The 15,774-nt window shown below is 49.3% G+C and overlaps 1 protein-coding gene across 1 annotated transcript in view; it reads left to right on the top strand.

The window, feature by feature from the left end:
• HIP1 (huntingtin interacting protein 1) overlaps window positions 1–15,774 on the top strand; it is a 99,518-nt gene that overhangs the window by 30,941 nt on the left and 52,803 nt on the right. The window lies entirely within an intron of this gene.

Here is a 15,774-nt window from a genome sequence, read left to right as displayed (position 1 = left end):
GGACATCAGAGAATCGTGACCTGGAGATCCCTTTGGAAATTGCTTTAAAGTTTGTCCAGTAGGGCTGTAGGTGAGAGAGAGAGAGAGAGAGAGAGAGAGAGAGAGAGAGAGAGAGAGAGAGAGAGAGAGAGAGAGAGAGAGAGAGAGAGAGAGAGAGAGAGAGAGAGAGAGAGAGAGAGAGAGAGGTTTTGTACACAGGAAGTCTGCTATCCATCCCTTGCGCCCCAGGATTCTCCAGTTCTGTTTGGAGTGGCCCTGAGCACTGCCAGCTGTGGTTCCCAAATAAACCAAACCAAAATAAATAAATAGAATGTCCCTGGCATTTTACTAAGATGCACAACAACCCAAGGCCTCATGGAATTCATAGAAGCAGCCAGTAACTTCTTTGAAGTCATATTAAGCTGGCGCCACCGGAAGTGTCTGTCATTAGAAGAGGGGGACAGGAGCTGGGACACAAGGACCACTCAGTGGCCATCCCAGTTGGCAAAGGGCAGCTCTAAAATATTCCAGAAATGGTCCTGGTGAGTTGAACTTCTCGGGATGTAAGAATAAAGTCTGGAGAGCTAGAGCACAACGGGGAAAGGCACTCGCCTTGCACAGGCCAGCCTGGATTTGGTCCCCAGCAACCCATAGGCTCCCCTGAGCCCTACTAGGAATGATGCCTGAGTAAAGAGCCAGGAGTAAGCCCTGAGATCCGCTGGGTGTGGCCCCAAAATAAATAATTACCAAGTAGCAGAGATGGTTGTTTGTGGCTTGAACTGTGAAAACAGCTCTGCAGGTCCATTAGGCACATGGTAAATGGTCCAGAAAGGAGAACCAGCCAGCAAGTGGCTCCCAATTCAGGCAACCCAGAAGGAGCCAAGGCACAGACCTGGCTAGGAAGATGGATTGTTTTGTTTTGGAGACACACCGGGCTGTACTCAGAGCTAATTCCTGATTGTGCACTCAGGAATCACTCCTGGCTGGAACCAGGACCAGCAGAACCAAGAGTGGACACAGGATCCCCCGTTGGAGGGCTCTGTAGATGAAGAGGGTTCCCCAAGGGGGGGGGGCTGGGAAAGCAGGAAGGAGGAAGCTTTGGGGAGGTGCAGGAGCCCCAAGATGAGACTGATGGGGTAAGGAGGGTCTTTACATTCCCAGCTACTACCAAGATAACAAAGCTGCTCAGACTTGGAGTTGGGCATGAAAAAGTTTATTGGAAACTAGAAGAGAAAGAAGGTCCCTGCCAGGGAGGAGTTTGAGATAGGACTGAACTAAGTCTAGCTCATTTTTCTGGGGCATTTTATAGGAAAACTGGCTTTTTTGTGTTTCTCTCCAAAGTCTCAGGTATTCCTATTAGTTTTTCAGAGATGTCTTGTTAATTTAGGGCTGATTTGTATCTCTAAGCCGAACATCTTTAATTCCCACTGAGGCTGGTGGGGGCTGTCTGTTTAAGACTTCAGGCTATGGATGCCACCATCTGCCCAGATATGGATGGCTCTTTCTCTTAGTATCCTGCAAGTCCAAGGCCTGGGTCAGAATTTTCAGTCTTGGGAAATGTAAACTTCCTCAGAGAGAGCCTTGCAGGAATATTTAAAATGTTGGTGGGGACATCTCAGAAGAAGCTGCTTGGGGCCCAAGAGATAGTACAGTGAACAAGGCACTTGCTTCAAACATAGCTGACCTGGGTTTGATCCCTGGCATCTCATATGGTCCCCTGAGCATGGCCAGGAGAGATTCCTGAATGAAGAGCCAGGAATAAGCCCTGAGCATTGCTGAAAAAAAGTAAATAAATAAATAGGGCCCAGAGAGATAGCACAGCGGTGTTTGTCTTGCAAGCAGCCGATCCAGAACCTAAGGTGGTTGGTTCGAATCCTGGTGTCCCATATGGTCCCCCGTGCCTGCCAGGAGCTATTTCTGAGCAGACAGCCAGGAGTAACCCCTGAGCACCGCAGGGTGTGACCCAAAAACCAAATAAATAAATAAATAAATAAAATGAAGCTGCTTGTAGCAGCCAGCAAGGGGAAACTGAGTTTCAAGGTCTTTGCACTTGGCCATGGGTGACAGGAGCCCAGCAGTAGATTTGGGTGGTGAGAGATGTGGGCAACAAAAGTGTTTTTTGTCCCAGAGCAAAAACAAGCACTCCCCCAGGAATTGGAGAGGAGAAACTTAGACAGACTCTCCTGCAAACCATGTGAGCAATAAACAAATAACAGTGTGCCTGAGTGGTGCTGCACTAGGGGAAGGGGCCTGGCACCTACATCCAGAGCAGAAAAAACACATGGCTGCGCTATCATAGCTGTCCTGTCATGGCCATTGCATTATGGCTGCCCTGACACAGTTGCCCTGTCATGGCTGTCCATCATAGCTCCCCCGTCATAGCTAGTCTATCATGGCTCCTCATCATGGCTGCACTATATGGCTGCTGCCCAGCTACTGGGCACAGCGTGTCATGCTATTTAGAAACTCTGCAAGGAATAGAATTCTTGGAAACAGAGTTCTGTTTGGCTAAGCTGACAGAATTCAAATCTATTAAGGGTGGTGACTTCCTTTTTAATGTATTATTAGTCTATCAAGGGTTTACAATGTCAGAAAGACAGACAGTTCTTGTAGAACTTGGCTCCGATATGGAAACCAGGCATATCTGTGAAATGATGCCATTTGTGAGAGAGTGGGAAAGAGAGAATGTGAGTGGAGGTGGGTAGATAAAGGGTTGAGTAAGAAGAGGATCTTTTTTAGAGAAGATGGTTTGAGAAGTTCCCATTAATCACAAACCATGATGAAATGATGGAGCCAGGTAAGGAGGCTCCCCAGAAACTTTCAAACAGCGAAGGCAGCATGTACAAAGGCCCTGGGGCAGGAACAGACTTGTTGGAAGGAAGAATAGGATGGTTGAGGCAGAAGGAGTGAGACAGAGAAGAGGAAGGCAGAGGATTCAGCAGCAACCCGACTCTGTGACTAACCATTGCTTTGGAACTTACTTAAGTCATCCCAATTCTAAAAACCTGTGGCCAGAGATATGTGGCAGCTATTTTCATATCACAGCTGCTGAGGCAGTGGGCAGGGAAAGCAGAAAGTAATAGAACATAAAGCTTAAAAAGGAAAGACTGAGAAATGAGCATTTCATAGTAGGCTTTGGAAACTTCTGGCATCTTCTGAGAATCCAGAGGCCAGGCACCCAGGTTGATGGGTTCAGGAAAACCAGGGTGGGGATCATTGTGACCTCCCAGCGAACAGCACTTCCTCAAACACATACCAAGCCCCTCAATAAAGAGGAAGTCAGATTAGTTGGTCCCAGGAGGGGAAGGAAATCTCACTAATACGCTGACCACCAAGTTAGCTGAGCACAGGCGTCTGTGGTTATTGGTGACATAAACTGTCATTCTGCAGAATTAGTTCAAAGAGTCCAAAACAGATAGAACATAAGCAGCAATAAACCCTATGGGGAGTTGGAATCCGAGTTCCAAAGTTGCCACATCCTTTGATTTTGAAATATCCGGCTGTCAAGAGAAAACATGAACTATGCAAAGCAGGCAGAAGGAATTCTGACCCATACTGGCATGAGGCAGTTACTGATATAAACCATGACTCCGGAAGTTGGATGAAATACTAGACACATACTTTTACACCAGCGCTTGTAAATATGTTCAAGTACTTAAAAGAAATCACAGTGAAAGAAAGAGAAAGGCCAGAGAGAAAGCTAGTAACGTGTTTATGGTACTTAACTTGCATGAAGCTGACCAGATTCCATCCCCAGCATCCCATAGGATCCCCTGAGCATCGCTGGGTATGGTCCAAAAAACAAAACAACTAGCATACAATAATTGGGACAATCAGTGCTTGAAGGGTTACACAGATCTTGATTTGTTTTTTGCAGCCCCATTTCTGGCCAACCTGATGAGACTCACTGACCACCTCTGCTCCTGCTGTGTTGGGTTATTGGGACCTATACTACTCAGTATTCATTCTCCACCTCAGGGAGTGATCTGGTGTTGGATAACTGGGTTTCTCCCTACTTATTCATTTTCCACCCTAGGGTGTGGTCTAGTTCTTCCTAATAAAAGGCCCAGTTTCAGAATGGCAGTGCATTCATTCTCCAGTCTTTCTCCACTAAGCTGCCTTCCTTCTTAGAAGCAAAAGGCTTGTGTTTTGGAATTCCTGAACCCATTCTTGCCCCCTTTCATTGTGTGGATTATTTCCTGCATCCATGTTTGCTTCCAGACTGCCTCACTCCAGGTCCTGGTTTTGGAGCCTTAGGCTTGATTCATGCTTCTGTAGACTTGTGATTTACAGCTCAGCTTCAGAAACAGTTCATGCAGAGACCCACAGGGATTATTTCTGGTTCTGTGCTCAGAGATCACTCCTAGTAGGGCTCAGGGCACCCTAATGTAGTGCCGGGGATTGAACACAGGTCAGCTGTATGCAAGGCGATTGCCTTTTCCCTGCACGCTCTCTTCAGTGCCTGCCTAACGCTGCCTATAAATACACACACCCCTAGACATGCCTATATTTATAAGTTGATTCCTTTGAATGTGAGATGGCACTCAGACTTAAGCAGTTTCTGCATCGTGCTCTTTTCCACTGTATGTTCTTTGTGGGCAGCAAGCAGCCTAATGGGGAAGGTTAATGATTCTCTGGGGCCCTGGGAGCAGCTGTGTCCCATGAATGTCCATTGAGCAAAGCGTTAATGTTGTCTGGTGGGCGTCCTGCTCTCTCTCTCTCTCCCCCCCCCCCGCAACCCCCAATATCTTCTCCTTTCTCTTCCCCATGTCCAAAACTCACCCCTTCCCTCTCCCTCTGGCCAGCAAGCTCCAGGCCTTCAACATCTTTTGCTCCTTTCTTCTGATCCCCTTTCCTGGGGACTGGGGAGCACCCACTCCCCGAGCCACCCCATTTCGGTAGTTCTTTATTCCCAAGCCCCTCTTGGAACAGCTGGGGGTGTGGGATGCTCCAGGTTCTTTCACTTCTCACCACACTTGAGGCTATTTCTGGTGCAGTGCTCTGGGAAGCCCAGGATGCCTGCGTAAGCCCAGAGTTCCCAGTTGCAAAGCCCATTGAGCCGTCATCTTGGTCCAGGAAAAAAAAAAAAAAAAAGTTTTTTTAAATACATCACAGAGCAATAGCTTGAGCTTCACAGGTTGGCAGCAGGCAGGCAGGGAGGAAACAGGAGAGTCCAGATATCGGCCACCAGAAATCTGAACTATCAGTTCAGCAGGGAGGGCTAAACTTGCCTTGTGTGCAGCCAACCCGGGTTCGATCTCCAGCATCCCATATGGTTCCTTAAGCACTGCCAGGATTGATTCATGAGCCAGGAGTCAGCTCTGAGCATCACCCTCAACACACACACACACACACACCCCAAAAAACACAACCCAACTCTATATATCTAGATGCCTACATCTATATTTGTGTCCATGCCAATGTCCATATCCTTATCTGAATAAGAAAGAGGGAGGGAGGAGATATGAAGGACCCAGATCACAGCCTGCCTACAAGCTGGCGAGTGATTCAGAGGTAGTGTGAAGGCTGGGAACTTGGTTGGGAACTACAGTCACCATTGGAATTTGAGTGGTGGGAGTAGGCTGGGGAGAATCTTTGCTCCAGCTTCAGGCAGGCAGGGAAGAGTTCTAGAAACTCAGTACTCAGTGGCCCAGAGCAATAGCACAGTGGCGAGGACTTGCTTTGCACGCAGCTGACCTGGGTTTGATTCATGGCATCACATAGTGTCCTCAAAGCCCTGCCAGGAGTGATTCCTGAGTACAGAGTCAGGAGTAAGCCCATGGTATTTCCAAAACCCCTCCCTCCCAAAAGACCTCAATCCTCCTAGAACTTAGAACTTAGAGCATACCCAAAAATGGAAGTCCAATTCAGAAATGTGGGTCCATATGGGATGCCAGGATTCGAACCAATGACCTTCTGCTTGAAAGACTTGTTTCTGGAAACAAGCAAGATGCCCCTCAACAGATGAATGGCTAAAGAAACTATGGTACATAGACACAATGGAATATTATGCAGCCGTCAGAAGAGATGAAGTCATGAAATTTTCCTATACATGGATGTACATGGAATCTATTATGCTGAGTGAAATAAGTCAGAGAGAGAAAGATGCAGGATGGTCTCACTCATCTATGGGTTTTAAGAAAAATAAAAAGACATTTTTGCAATAATTTTTTAAGACAAAAGAGAGGAGGGCTGGAAGTTCCAGCTCACCTCATGAAGTTCACCACAAAGAGTGAGGAGCTTAGTTAGAGAGATAACTACATTGAGAACTATCCTAACAATGAGAATGTATGAGGGAAATAGAAAGCCTGTCTAGAGTACAGGCGGGGGTTGGGTGGGGAGGAGGGAGATTTGGGACATTGGTGATGGGACTGCTGCACTGGTGATGGGGGGATGTTCTTTACATGACAGAAACCCAACCACAATCATGTTTGTAATCAAAGTGTTTAAATAAAATATTATTTAAAAAAAAATAGAAATGTGGATCCAGCTTCAGAAATGAAGTACAACCCAGGACTGGACATATTGTCACCCAGTCCCCCTATGCTTTTCACAGCAGGAAGTGGACTTCAGAGCCAGGTCCTTGAACCCAGTACTGTGGGAAGCTGGCCCTGGCTTCCTTCCACCTCCCCACAGACCTCCCTGCCCACAGGAAGCTCGACCTGGCCTTTAAGTCCAAACTTAGCCCCTTCCTTGGATAGATTTGGGGGTTATTGACACAAATCTGGGTTGTTTTTTTCTTTACCTTTTCTATTTAGGGTGAGAGCTCCCAGAGTTCAAGGGACCCCAGAACACCTCCTCATGACACTCAGCCAAACATGCCTGGCCCACATGGTGTTGCTAGTGGCCTAGTGTACTGGGGGCCAGCAGGGTCACTCCTGGTAGGTTTTAGAGTCACTAGGCCACTGTGGGCCTCTCCATAGTTATGCCTGGTGCTACTGGGGGGGTCTATATGATGCCAGGGATAGAGTTTGGGGCTCTGGACATGTAAGGAGGTGCCCTGATCACTGAGCTGTCTTTTTTTTTTTCCCCCTCCCCTGGCCCTCTACTCTCCCTTTCTGGCTGGCTTTCCTACCTTCTGGCTCCATGACCCTATTTTACTTTAGGTATTGATTTGGGGCCATTCCTGTTTAGCACAGGGTTTGCTTCATGCTCTGCACTTAGGGAACACTCCTATGGGGCTTGGTGGACCCTCTGTACAATCCAAGATCAAACCCAGGTTACCCCTATGCAAGGCAAGTTCTTTCCCCCCATTGTACTATCTCTCCAACCCCTCCATGCCTTGTTTTCTTTGATTTATTTTGGTCTGGGGGGTTTACACCTGGTGATGCTCAGGGATTACTCCTGGTGGGGATCCGGGGAGCTTATGGGATACTAGGGATCGAACCTGGGTCAGCTGTGTGCAAAAACGGCACCCTCCCTGCTGTATTATTGCCCCAGACCCCTCTGCTCCCCTATTTTCAGAGACCACAACAGTTCATTTGGGGTTTCAGATAACCCACACACATCACACACATTAATGCACCTTGTTTTCTAGATGGGGAAATTGAGGCAGGAGAGGCAAAATGGTTGCCCAAGGCCACATCAGGACAGGCTCTCTCTCTCTCTCTCTCTCTCTCTCTCTCTCTCTCTCCTCTCTCTCTCTCCTCTCTCTCTCTCTCTCTCTCTCCTCTCTCTCTCTCTCCTCTCTCTCTCTCTCTCTCTCTCTCTCTCTCTCTCTCTCTCTCTCTTTCTTTTTTTCTTTCTTTCTTTCTTTCTTTCTTTCTTTCTCTCTCTCTCTCTCTCTCTCTCTCTCTCCTCTCTCTCTCTCTCTCCTGTGCCCTGGGCCATCCAGCCTGGCAACTCCAATGTGGGTCTGGAACTCAGGGCTTTCCTCACTGGCCCTGCAGGGTCGTGGCACTTATGCTTCACAGGGAGGCCCTGAAGGCGCCTCTCGTCTTGCACCCCCAATGCTCCCTTCCACCCCATTGGCCTACATGGACGCCTCCTGCTAAAGGATTTCTGTACAACGTGTGGGAGGAATAAGCACCTAAAAATAGCTCAGGATCAATTGGGGGGGCGGGGGTGCCGGTCTGTGTTTTCTTTTCTCTTCCCTTCTCTCCCTCCCTTGTACCCCCCCCCCCAGGACCCATAAATTGCTGCTGTTTGGCAGCTGGGCCAGGCCGGTTTCCTGCGAGGCTGTAAAAACAACGAAATCCTAATGCCAACCTCTCTGCGGGGACATGAGCTCGGCCCGCCCCATGCCTGAGCTGGTACCTCGTGCCCTGGTCATGCACCTGGGACTGGTCACTGCCTGTTAGCTGGACAGGGAGCAGGTCCTGGGCTTGCCCTCAGGCTGGGCCACCAGAGAGCCCAGTGTCCCACGTTTAGGGCAATGGGGGGGGTAGTGCTCTTCAGGCTGGTGCCAGGCCACCCCTCCCTTTACCTTGGTGCCTCTCCCAGGGCTCTGTCCTCACCTGCCACACTTATAGTGACTGGGGAGACTCCAGTAATGCAGCTGCTTTGCTGAAAGCATTCACAGAGCAGGCCCTGGGGAGGGCTCAGGAGCAGCTGGAACTTTCCTGAAACCCAGCCCTACCCTGGTTCTTTCCCTCCCTCTTACACTCCCCCACCCACATTGATGTCACAAAAACTGGAGGCCCCAATACGGGAGGGGTTGGTGAACTGGGAGAACTGGGAGAAGAAACCTACTGGGGCCAAAATGCTCCTAAACCCTTGCTGATGTGGAACCTTTGTCGAAGGGATGGAAAATTCCAGGTGGAGGCTGGGAAATTCCCAGTGGAGGGCGGTAAGGGAAATGCCGCCCTTCCTGCCCCCTGGGCATCAGCCAAACCCAGGAGGCATCCTAAGCCCTGGCTCCCTTGTTCCTAGTCCTGGCTGCTCACCAGCACCCCCTGGGGGCACTTTAACAGGCCATTGCCCAGTTTGGTGACTCCCGGGTCCTTGGGGTGAGGGACCCAGGTGACGTGACCACCCTCTGCTTTGTTCCTTCACTTCCAGTTTCTCACACTCAGAGGTGGGCTTGTCCACATCTGGCATCACGTCCTGTCCCCCTACCCCCAACCCAGGGTCTTGGGAAGTATCATAGAGGAAAAGTGGTAGGAAGGGTTTGGATCACAGTCCCGGGGCTAAGAGCATATGAAAGGGAGTTTTCTAGATCCTCACTAAGTTGGGTCCCTTCAGTGAGCACAACTGGTTGGAGTATAGGCTCTGCATGTGAGAAGCTCAGGTTTGATGGCTGGCACTGCTGTCTGGTGTCCTAAGCACCAAAAGAGATCCACAATTACCAAACTAAGAGTAGCCCCTGAGCACCTCAGGTGTGCCAGCCTCCACCTCCATCTCCACCCTCAGTGGTGTTTCCTGGGGCCAAAGAGAAAGCACAGTGGGTAGGATGCTTCCCTTAAAGGCAGCCTCTATCTGTAAAGCTGGGCTGCAGAGCTGTGGCTTTCCAGTAGGTGTCACTCTCCACCTCGCCTTCTTTTCCCTCTGCCCTGTGGACCCATCTCCATGCCACCCCCCGACCCACTCCCCCCACCTCACCCCCGTTCTTGGGCCACACCCTGCAATGTTCAGGGATTACTCTTGGCTCAACATTCAGGAATTACAGATACTCCTCGCTTAACAACCTACCTGTTTAGCGACTGCTCACACTTATGACCATCTCTTCACCGTTATTTTATTTTATTTTAAATATCCTTTTTCCATCTTGTACACTCTACATACAGTCCAGTCCTGTGGTTTTTGGTGCTTTAATGTACCTATTTTACTAACTTTATGCTTTGTAATACCTTGCAGTACTGTGTGTAAATGACATAACCTATGCCAATTAAAACGAGTGGAAGTTTTCAGTTTGATCTTTCTCATTTTTACTTATTCAGAATACTGTATTGTCAAGTACTATGCATATACTGTACTACTGTGTACAGTACATGCAGTTCTTCACCTAACTACCAAGTGGTTGAAACGGAACTTGGTCATTAAGCGAGGAGTATCTGTACTCCTGGCGGTGCTCAGGGGATCATATAAGATGTCAGGGATTGGGGCCGGAGAGATAGCACAGCAGTAGGGTGTTTGCCTTGCAAGCAGTGGACCCAGGACCAATGGTGGTTCGAATCCCGGCATCCCATATGGTCCACCGTGGCTGCCAGGAGCGATTTCTGAGCAGGGAGCCAGGAGTAATCCCTCGTGTGGCCCCAAAAACAAACAAACAAACAAACAAAAAGTCAGGGATTGAACATGGGTCGTCCTTATGCAAGGCAAATGTCCTACCTGCTGTGCTATCACTCCAACACACACACACACACACACACACACACACACACACACACACACACACACACACACACACACTTTGTGGTGGCTGTTAAAATTGGGCTAGTGAGTAACCCCTGAGCACTGCCAGGTGTGGCCAAAAAGAAAAATAAAGGGCGAGTGAGGCCTGAGCAATAGTACAGCAGGGAGGGCATTTGCCTTGCACATGATTCAGGTTTGATCTCTGGCATTCCATAAGGGTCCCTGAACCTGCCAGGAGTGACCTTTGAGTGCAGAGTCTGGAGTGAGCCTTGAGACCCTCCAAGTGCGGTCCCATATGAAAACAAAACCAAAAGACACCAGCAAGGGAGAGAGGGTCAAGCAACTCAGGAGAGATGTCCTCTTGGGTCAAGTCTGAGGTGCCCCTGAGATCTGACCTGGGGAGCTGTCCAGATTCAGTGACCTGGGTCTAGTGACCCAAAGATGGAGAAACTGCCTGGAACCTGCTGTTTCTCCTGTGCGGTCCATTCTCTAGAGGCTCCCCAGCTGCTCCAGGAGCCACTTTCTGGCCAGGAAGTCCCTCAGGAGTGACAGCACCCTATGGGGTGCCTGCCTGGAGCCCCGACTCCGCCCTCACATTCTTTCAGCAGCTTGTTTGTTTCTTGCATCTGCTAGAACCAAGTGTTCTGCAGTTGGTGTCTGAAACCAGAGAAATGTGTTTGAAATCAGGTGCCCCCACTGGAGCAGTAGCAACAGGGTTTACCCAGCTAGAGCATCTGAGGGAGAATCTTTTGGTCCCCCTTCCCTTTTTTTTTTTTTGGTTTTAGGCCACACCTGGCACTCAGGGGTAACTCCTGGCTCTGCACTCAGAAATTGCTCCCAGCAGGCTCAGGAGATCATATGGGATGCCGGGTATTGAAACAGGCAGGGTCCATCCTAGGTTGTCCGCATGCAAGGCCCTATCCCTGTACTATCACTCCCCTCTCCTACTTTTTTTTGTTTTGTTTTGTTTTTGTTTGGTTTGGTTTGGTTTTGGGCCACACCTGGCGGTGCTCAGGGGTTACTCCTGGCTGTTTGCTCAGAAATAGCTCCTGGCAGGCACGGGGGACCATATGGGACACCAGGATTCGAACCAACCACCCTCAGTCCTGGATCGGCTGCTTGCAGCCCTCTCTCCCACTTTCTAAGCTCTGGTTGGCCTCTTCATGGTCACAGTCCTCCTGTCTCTGCCTGCAGGGGGGGGGGTTTGGGGGTTTGGGGGCCTGCCCCATCGAGTTTGCATATCCCGCTTTAGATGACTGCAGGGGCAGGCGGCTCAGGCCTTTCTACCCTGATTCTTCCAGGAACTTCTTCCTTTCTCACTCCCCCATTTAGAGCACCATACAAATGGGGATGATCTACCACACAAATGGGCTGTTTCTAGGCACGGGGTGAGTGCCTGATGCCTTGGTGCAGGCAGAGGGTTGCATCTCTCAGCCCAGCCCAGGTCAGGTTCAGGAAGGTTCTTTTCTTTTTTTTTTTCCTTTTGCCTTTTTGTTTGTTTGAAGACTATACCGGGTAGTGTTCAGGGGTTACTCCTGGCTCTGCACTCAGCAAGCACTCCAGACAGGCTCGGGGGACCATATGGGATGCCAGGGATGGAACTCAGGTTTGCTGCGTGCAAGGCAAACGCCCTCCCCATTGGACTATCACCGCATCCTTATTATTTCACCTTTGTCTTATGGCTGCATGATATTCCACTTTGTATCTTTGCCACAGCTTCTCTGTCCATCTCCCTATCTGTGTTTATTTGCCACAGCTCTATCCGGGGACCTGACCCTGGACATTTGTATTGTTTCCCAGTCCTGCCTCCTCTCATCCTCAGTGCTGCAGCACTCATAAGTATGCATATATCTTGTCAAATGAAGGCCTTTGTGTGTTAGGGTGTCTGCCCAGAAGTCAAAGCACTGGGTCATACGGGAGCTCTATTCTTAGTTGTTGGAGAAATCACACTGTCTTCCATAGAGGCTGGACCAGACAATATTCCTGCCAGCAGTGAATAAATAATAGCTCCTTTATTACCACCACATCCCCCCAGCACTGGTTGTTTCCCTTTTTAAACAAAAATTATCTAGATGACATTCTTGCTGGTGTAATATGACCCGTTTTGTCATTTTGGTCTGTACTTCCCAATGCAATCTGTCCTCTTCCTGGAAGTGTCCATTTATTTTATCACCCCCCCCCCTTTTTTTTTTTTTTTTTTTTTGGTTTTTGGGTCACACCCGGCGGTGCTCAGGAATAACTCCTGGCTGTCTGCTCAGAAATCGCTCCTGGCAGGCACAGGGGACCATATGGGACACCGGGATTCGAACCAACCACCTTTGGTCCTGGATCGGCTGCTTGCAAGGCAAACACTGCTGTGCTATCTCTCCAGGCCCATCACCCCCCTTTTTTATTTTGTTTGTTTGTTTTTTGTTTTTCAGGCCACACCCATTTGATGCTCAGGGGTTACTCCTGGCTCAGTGCTCAGAAGTTGCCTCTGGCTTGGGGGAACCATATGGGACGGTGGGGAATCGAACTGTGGTCCTTCCTTGGCTAGCACTTGCAAGGCAGACACCTTACCTCTAGTGCCGCCTCACCGGCCCCTTTATTTATTTATTTTTTTAGTCACATCTTGCAGTGCTCAGGTTACTTCTTTTTTTTTTTTTTTTTTTTTTGTAGTTTATGGGTCACACCCGGCAGTGCTCAGGGGTTACTCCTGGCTCCGTGCTCAGAAATTGCTCCTGGCAGGCATGGAGGACCATATGGGACACTGGGATTTGAACTGATGACCTTCTGCATGAAAGGCAAACGCCTTACCTCCATGCTATCTCTCTGGCCCCTCAGGTTACTTCTAAGCTCTGTGCTTAGTTAGAAATTACTCCTAGCAGGCTCCAAGAACTATATGGGATGCTGGGGGCCCGGTTGCTGCATGCAAGGCAAACGCCCTCCCCACTGTTTTATCTTTCCAGTCCCACTTCTTCACTTTTTAATGTGGTGATGGAAAGTAGGAATCAGATTTCTTAAATTTTTTTCTTGCATGTGACTATCCAGTTTTCTCAGCATCATTTACTGAAAAGGTTTTCCTTGCTCCACTTCATATACCCAGCATCCAACCACTGGGTGAGGTTCAGAAACAAAAGCAAAAACAAAAACAAAACAAAAAAGACCAATCCTGATGCCGGAGAGATAGCATGGAGGTAAGGCATTTGCCTTGCATGCAGAAAAACAGTGGTTCAGATATTCTTTTAATTTTTTTTTTTTTTTTTTTGTGTGTGTGTGGTTTTTGGGTCTACCCGGCAGTGCTCAGGGGTTATTCCTGGCTCCATGCTCAGAAATTGCTCCTGGCAGGCACAGGGGACCATATGGGACGCCGGGATTCAAACCAATGACCTTTTGCATGAAAGGCAAATGCCTTACCTCCATGCTATCTCTCCGGCAAGTGGTTCAGATATTACTCTTAGCTCTGCTCTCAGAAATTACTCCTGACAGGTTTGGGGACCATGTGGAATGCTGAGGATCGAACTTGGGTCCACTGAGGGCAAGGCAAACGCCCTTCCCGCTGTGCTATTGCTTGGTCTCAGATTGGTCATTTTGACCATGTTCATTCTTCTAATTCAAGTTGGAAATCTGTCTATTTCCTGGTTCATTCTGTTATTTCTTTCATACTTTAGAATTTTCTAGCTAAAGGTAATTCACATCTTTCAGTGAGTTGATTCTAGATGCTTGATAGTTTTGGGGCACTGTGTTGAATGGGGTTGTTTATTTATTTTGGGTTTTGGGTCACACCCAGCAGCTCTCAGGGGTCACTCCTGGCTTCATGCTCAGAAATCGCTCCTGGTAGGCTCGGGAACCATATGGGATGCTGGGATTTGAACCGATGACCTTCTTACCTCCATGTTATCTCTCCAGCCCTTTCTCTTTTCCAGTTTATCATTAAGAAAGATGATAAAAATAAACAATAATAAAACAATTAAAAAAAAGAAAGATGATGATGGGGACAAGGAAGATAGCAGAGGGTCAAGTATTAGGGAAATAGCTCAGGGCCAAGAGCACATGCCTTGCATGCCTGAGAATCTAAGTTTGATTCTGGGCAACAAGGACCTCACACCTGAGTCCCTGGTGGAGGCCCTGAGCACCACCAGCCCTGAGCACTAGCCCCTACCCCAAGATGGCAGCACATTTCAGCATCAAGTAATCCCAGTTTCTGTCTTGGTGGCACCTGCTACTTGATCTTGGGGGGAGAGGAGGAGGCAGAGGTGGTATGTTACCGCTCAGCCTTCTCTGATGTTGAGGTTCACTCATTTGGGCATGGGTTAGTAGGGGCTGTGAGAAGTTGACCATGTCAGCCCTCCCTGGTTTGAGCACTGTGCATAGAGCAGCCTGTGGGGGGAGGTGTGACACTGGTTGTAGGCCTGCTAGCAGTTGGGGGTTAAATGGAAATGAAAACCCCTAACATGAAGTTTCATGTTCCTTTCTTGGAGGGGGGTTTGGCCACATCAGTGGCACTCAGTGATTATTCCTGGCTCTACATTCAGAAATTACTCCTGGCAGGTTCAGGGGACCCTGTGGGGGATCGAACCCATGCAAGATATATTCCCCACCAGCTCTGGCCCATCGTGTTTCTTTCTTAAGATCTTCCTTCTTTCCTTCTTTCCTTCCTTCCTTCCTTCCTTCCTTCCTTCCTTCCTTCCTTCCTTCCTTCCTTCCTTCCTTCCTTCCTTCCTTCCTTCCTTCCTCCCTCCCTCCCTCCCTCCCTCCCTCCCTTCCTCCTGTGGTACTCAGGCCTTACTCTGGATTCTACACTCAGAGCCATTAGAGCCATTCCTGGAAGGTTTCAGGGGTTATATGGGATGCCAGGGACCGAACCCTTGTTGGCCTTACCCCTGTACTATGGCTTTGGTCTCTTTACTTTTTGTTTATTTGTTTGTTTGTTTTTGGGCCACACCTGGTGGCCCTCAGGGGTTACTTCTGGCTCTGCACTTAGGAATCACGCCTGGTGGTGCTCAGGGGGCCTTATAGGATGGTGGGAATCTATGCCACTCAAGGCAAGCACTTTCACTGCTGTACTGTCTCTCCGATCCCTTCAGGTCTTTTGGATTAGTCTACATGAGGGTCTTATCATATGCGGGACTGGTCAGCCCTGAATCCTACACTGAGGGCTCAGACTTGAAGTAGGGGGGGGGAGGCCTCGGGTTCGGGGCTGAGAGTGGCAGGGCGCCCCCATCTCTTCTTGGGAAATACCTTAAGAGGCCGAGGCTCCCCTTGTGGGCTGCCCTAGCTAGAAGGTGCACTCCAGGGGGATGTCTGCTACAGTCTTCCTCACCGGGACCCTCCTCCCCGGTCCTGTCGCTCCTCAGATCCTCCCCCCAGGGCTGTGCCCACATCTAGGCTCCTCTGAGAAGCTGCAGGGCAGAGCCTTTGGGCACAGTCCCAGGGCGCCTTCTGCAGAGGTTGGGGGGCGGAGCCCACCCCTCTGGAGGCACAGTAGGCCCGAAAGCTGGGGAGAACCTAGGAGTCCCGCGC

This window comes from Suncus etruscus, chromosome 15 (genome assembly GCF_024139225.1).
Source record: "Suncus etruscus isolate mSunEtr1 chromosome 15, mSunEtr1.pri.cur, whole genome shotgun sequence".
Classification (NCBI taxonomy): Eukaryota; Metazoa; Chordata; class Mammalia; order Eulipotyphla; family Soricidae; genus Suncus; species Suncus etruscus.
This window is presented reverse-complemented; position numbering and strand designations above follow the sequence as displayed.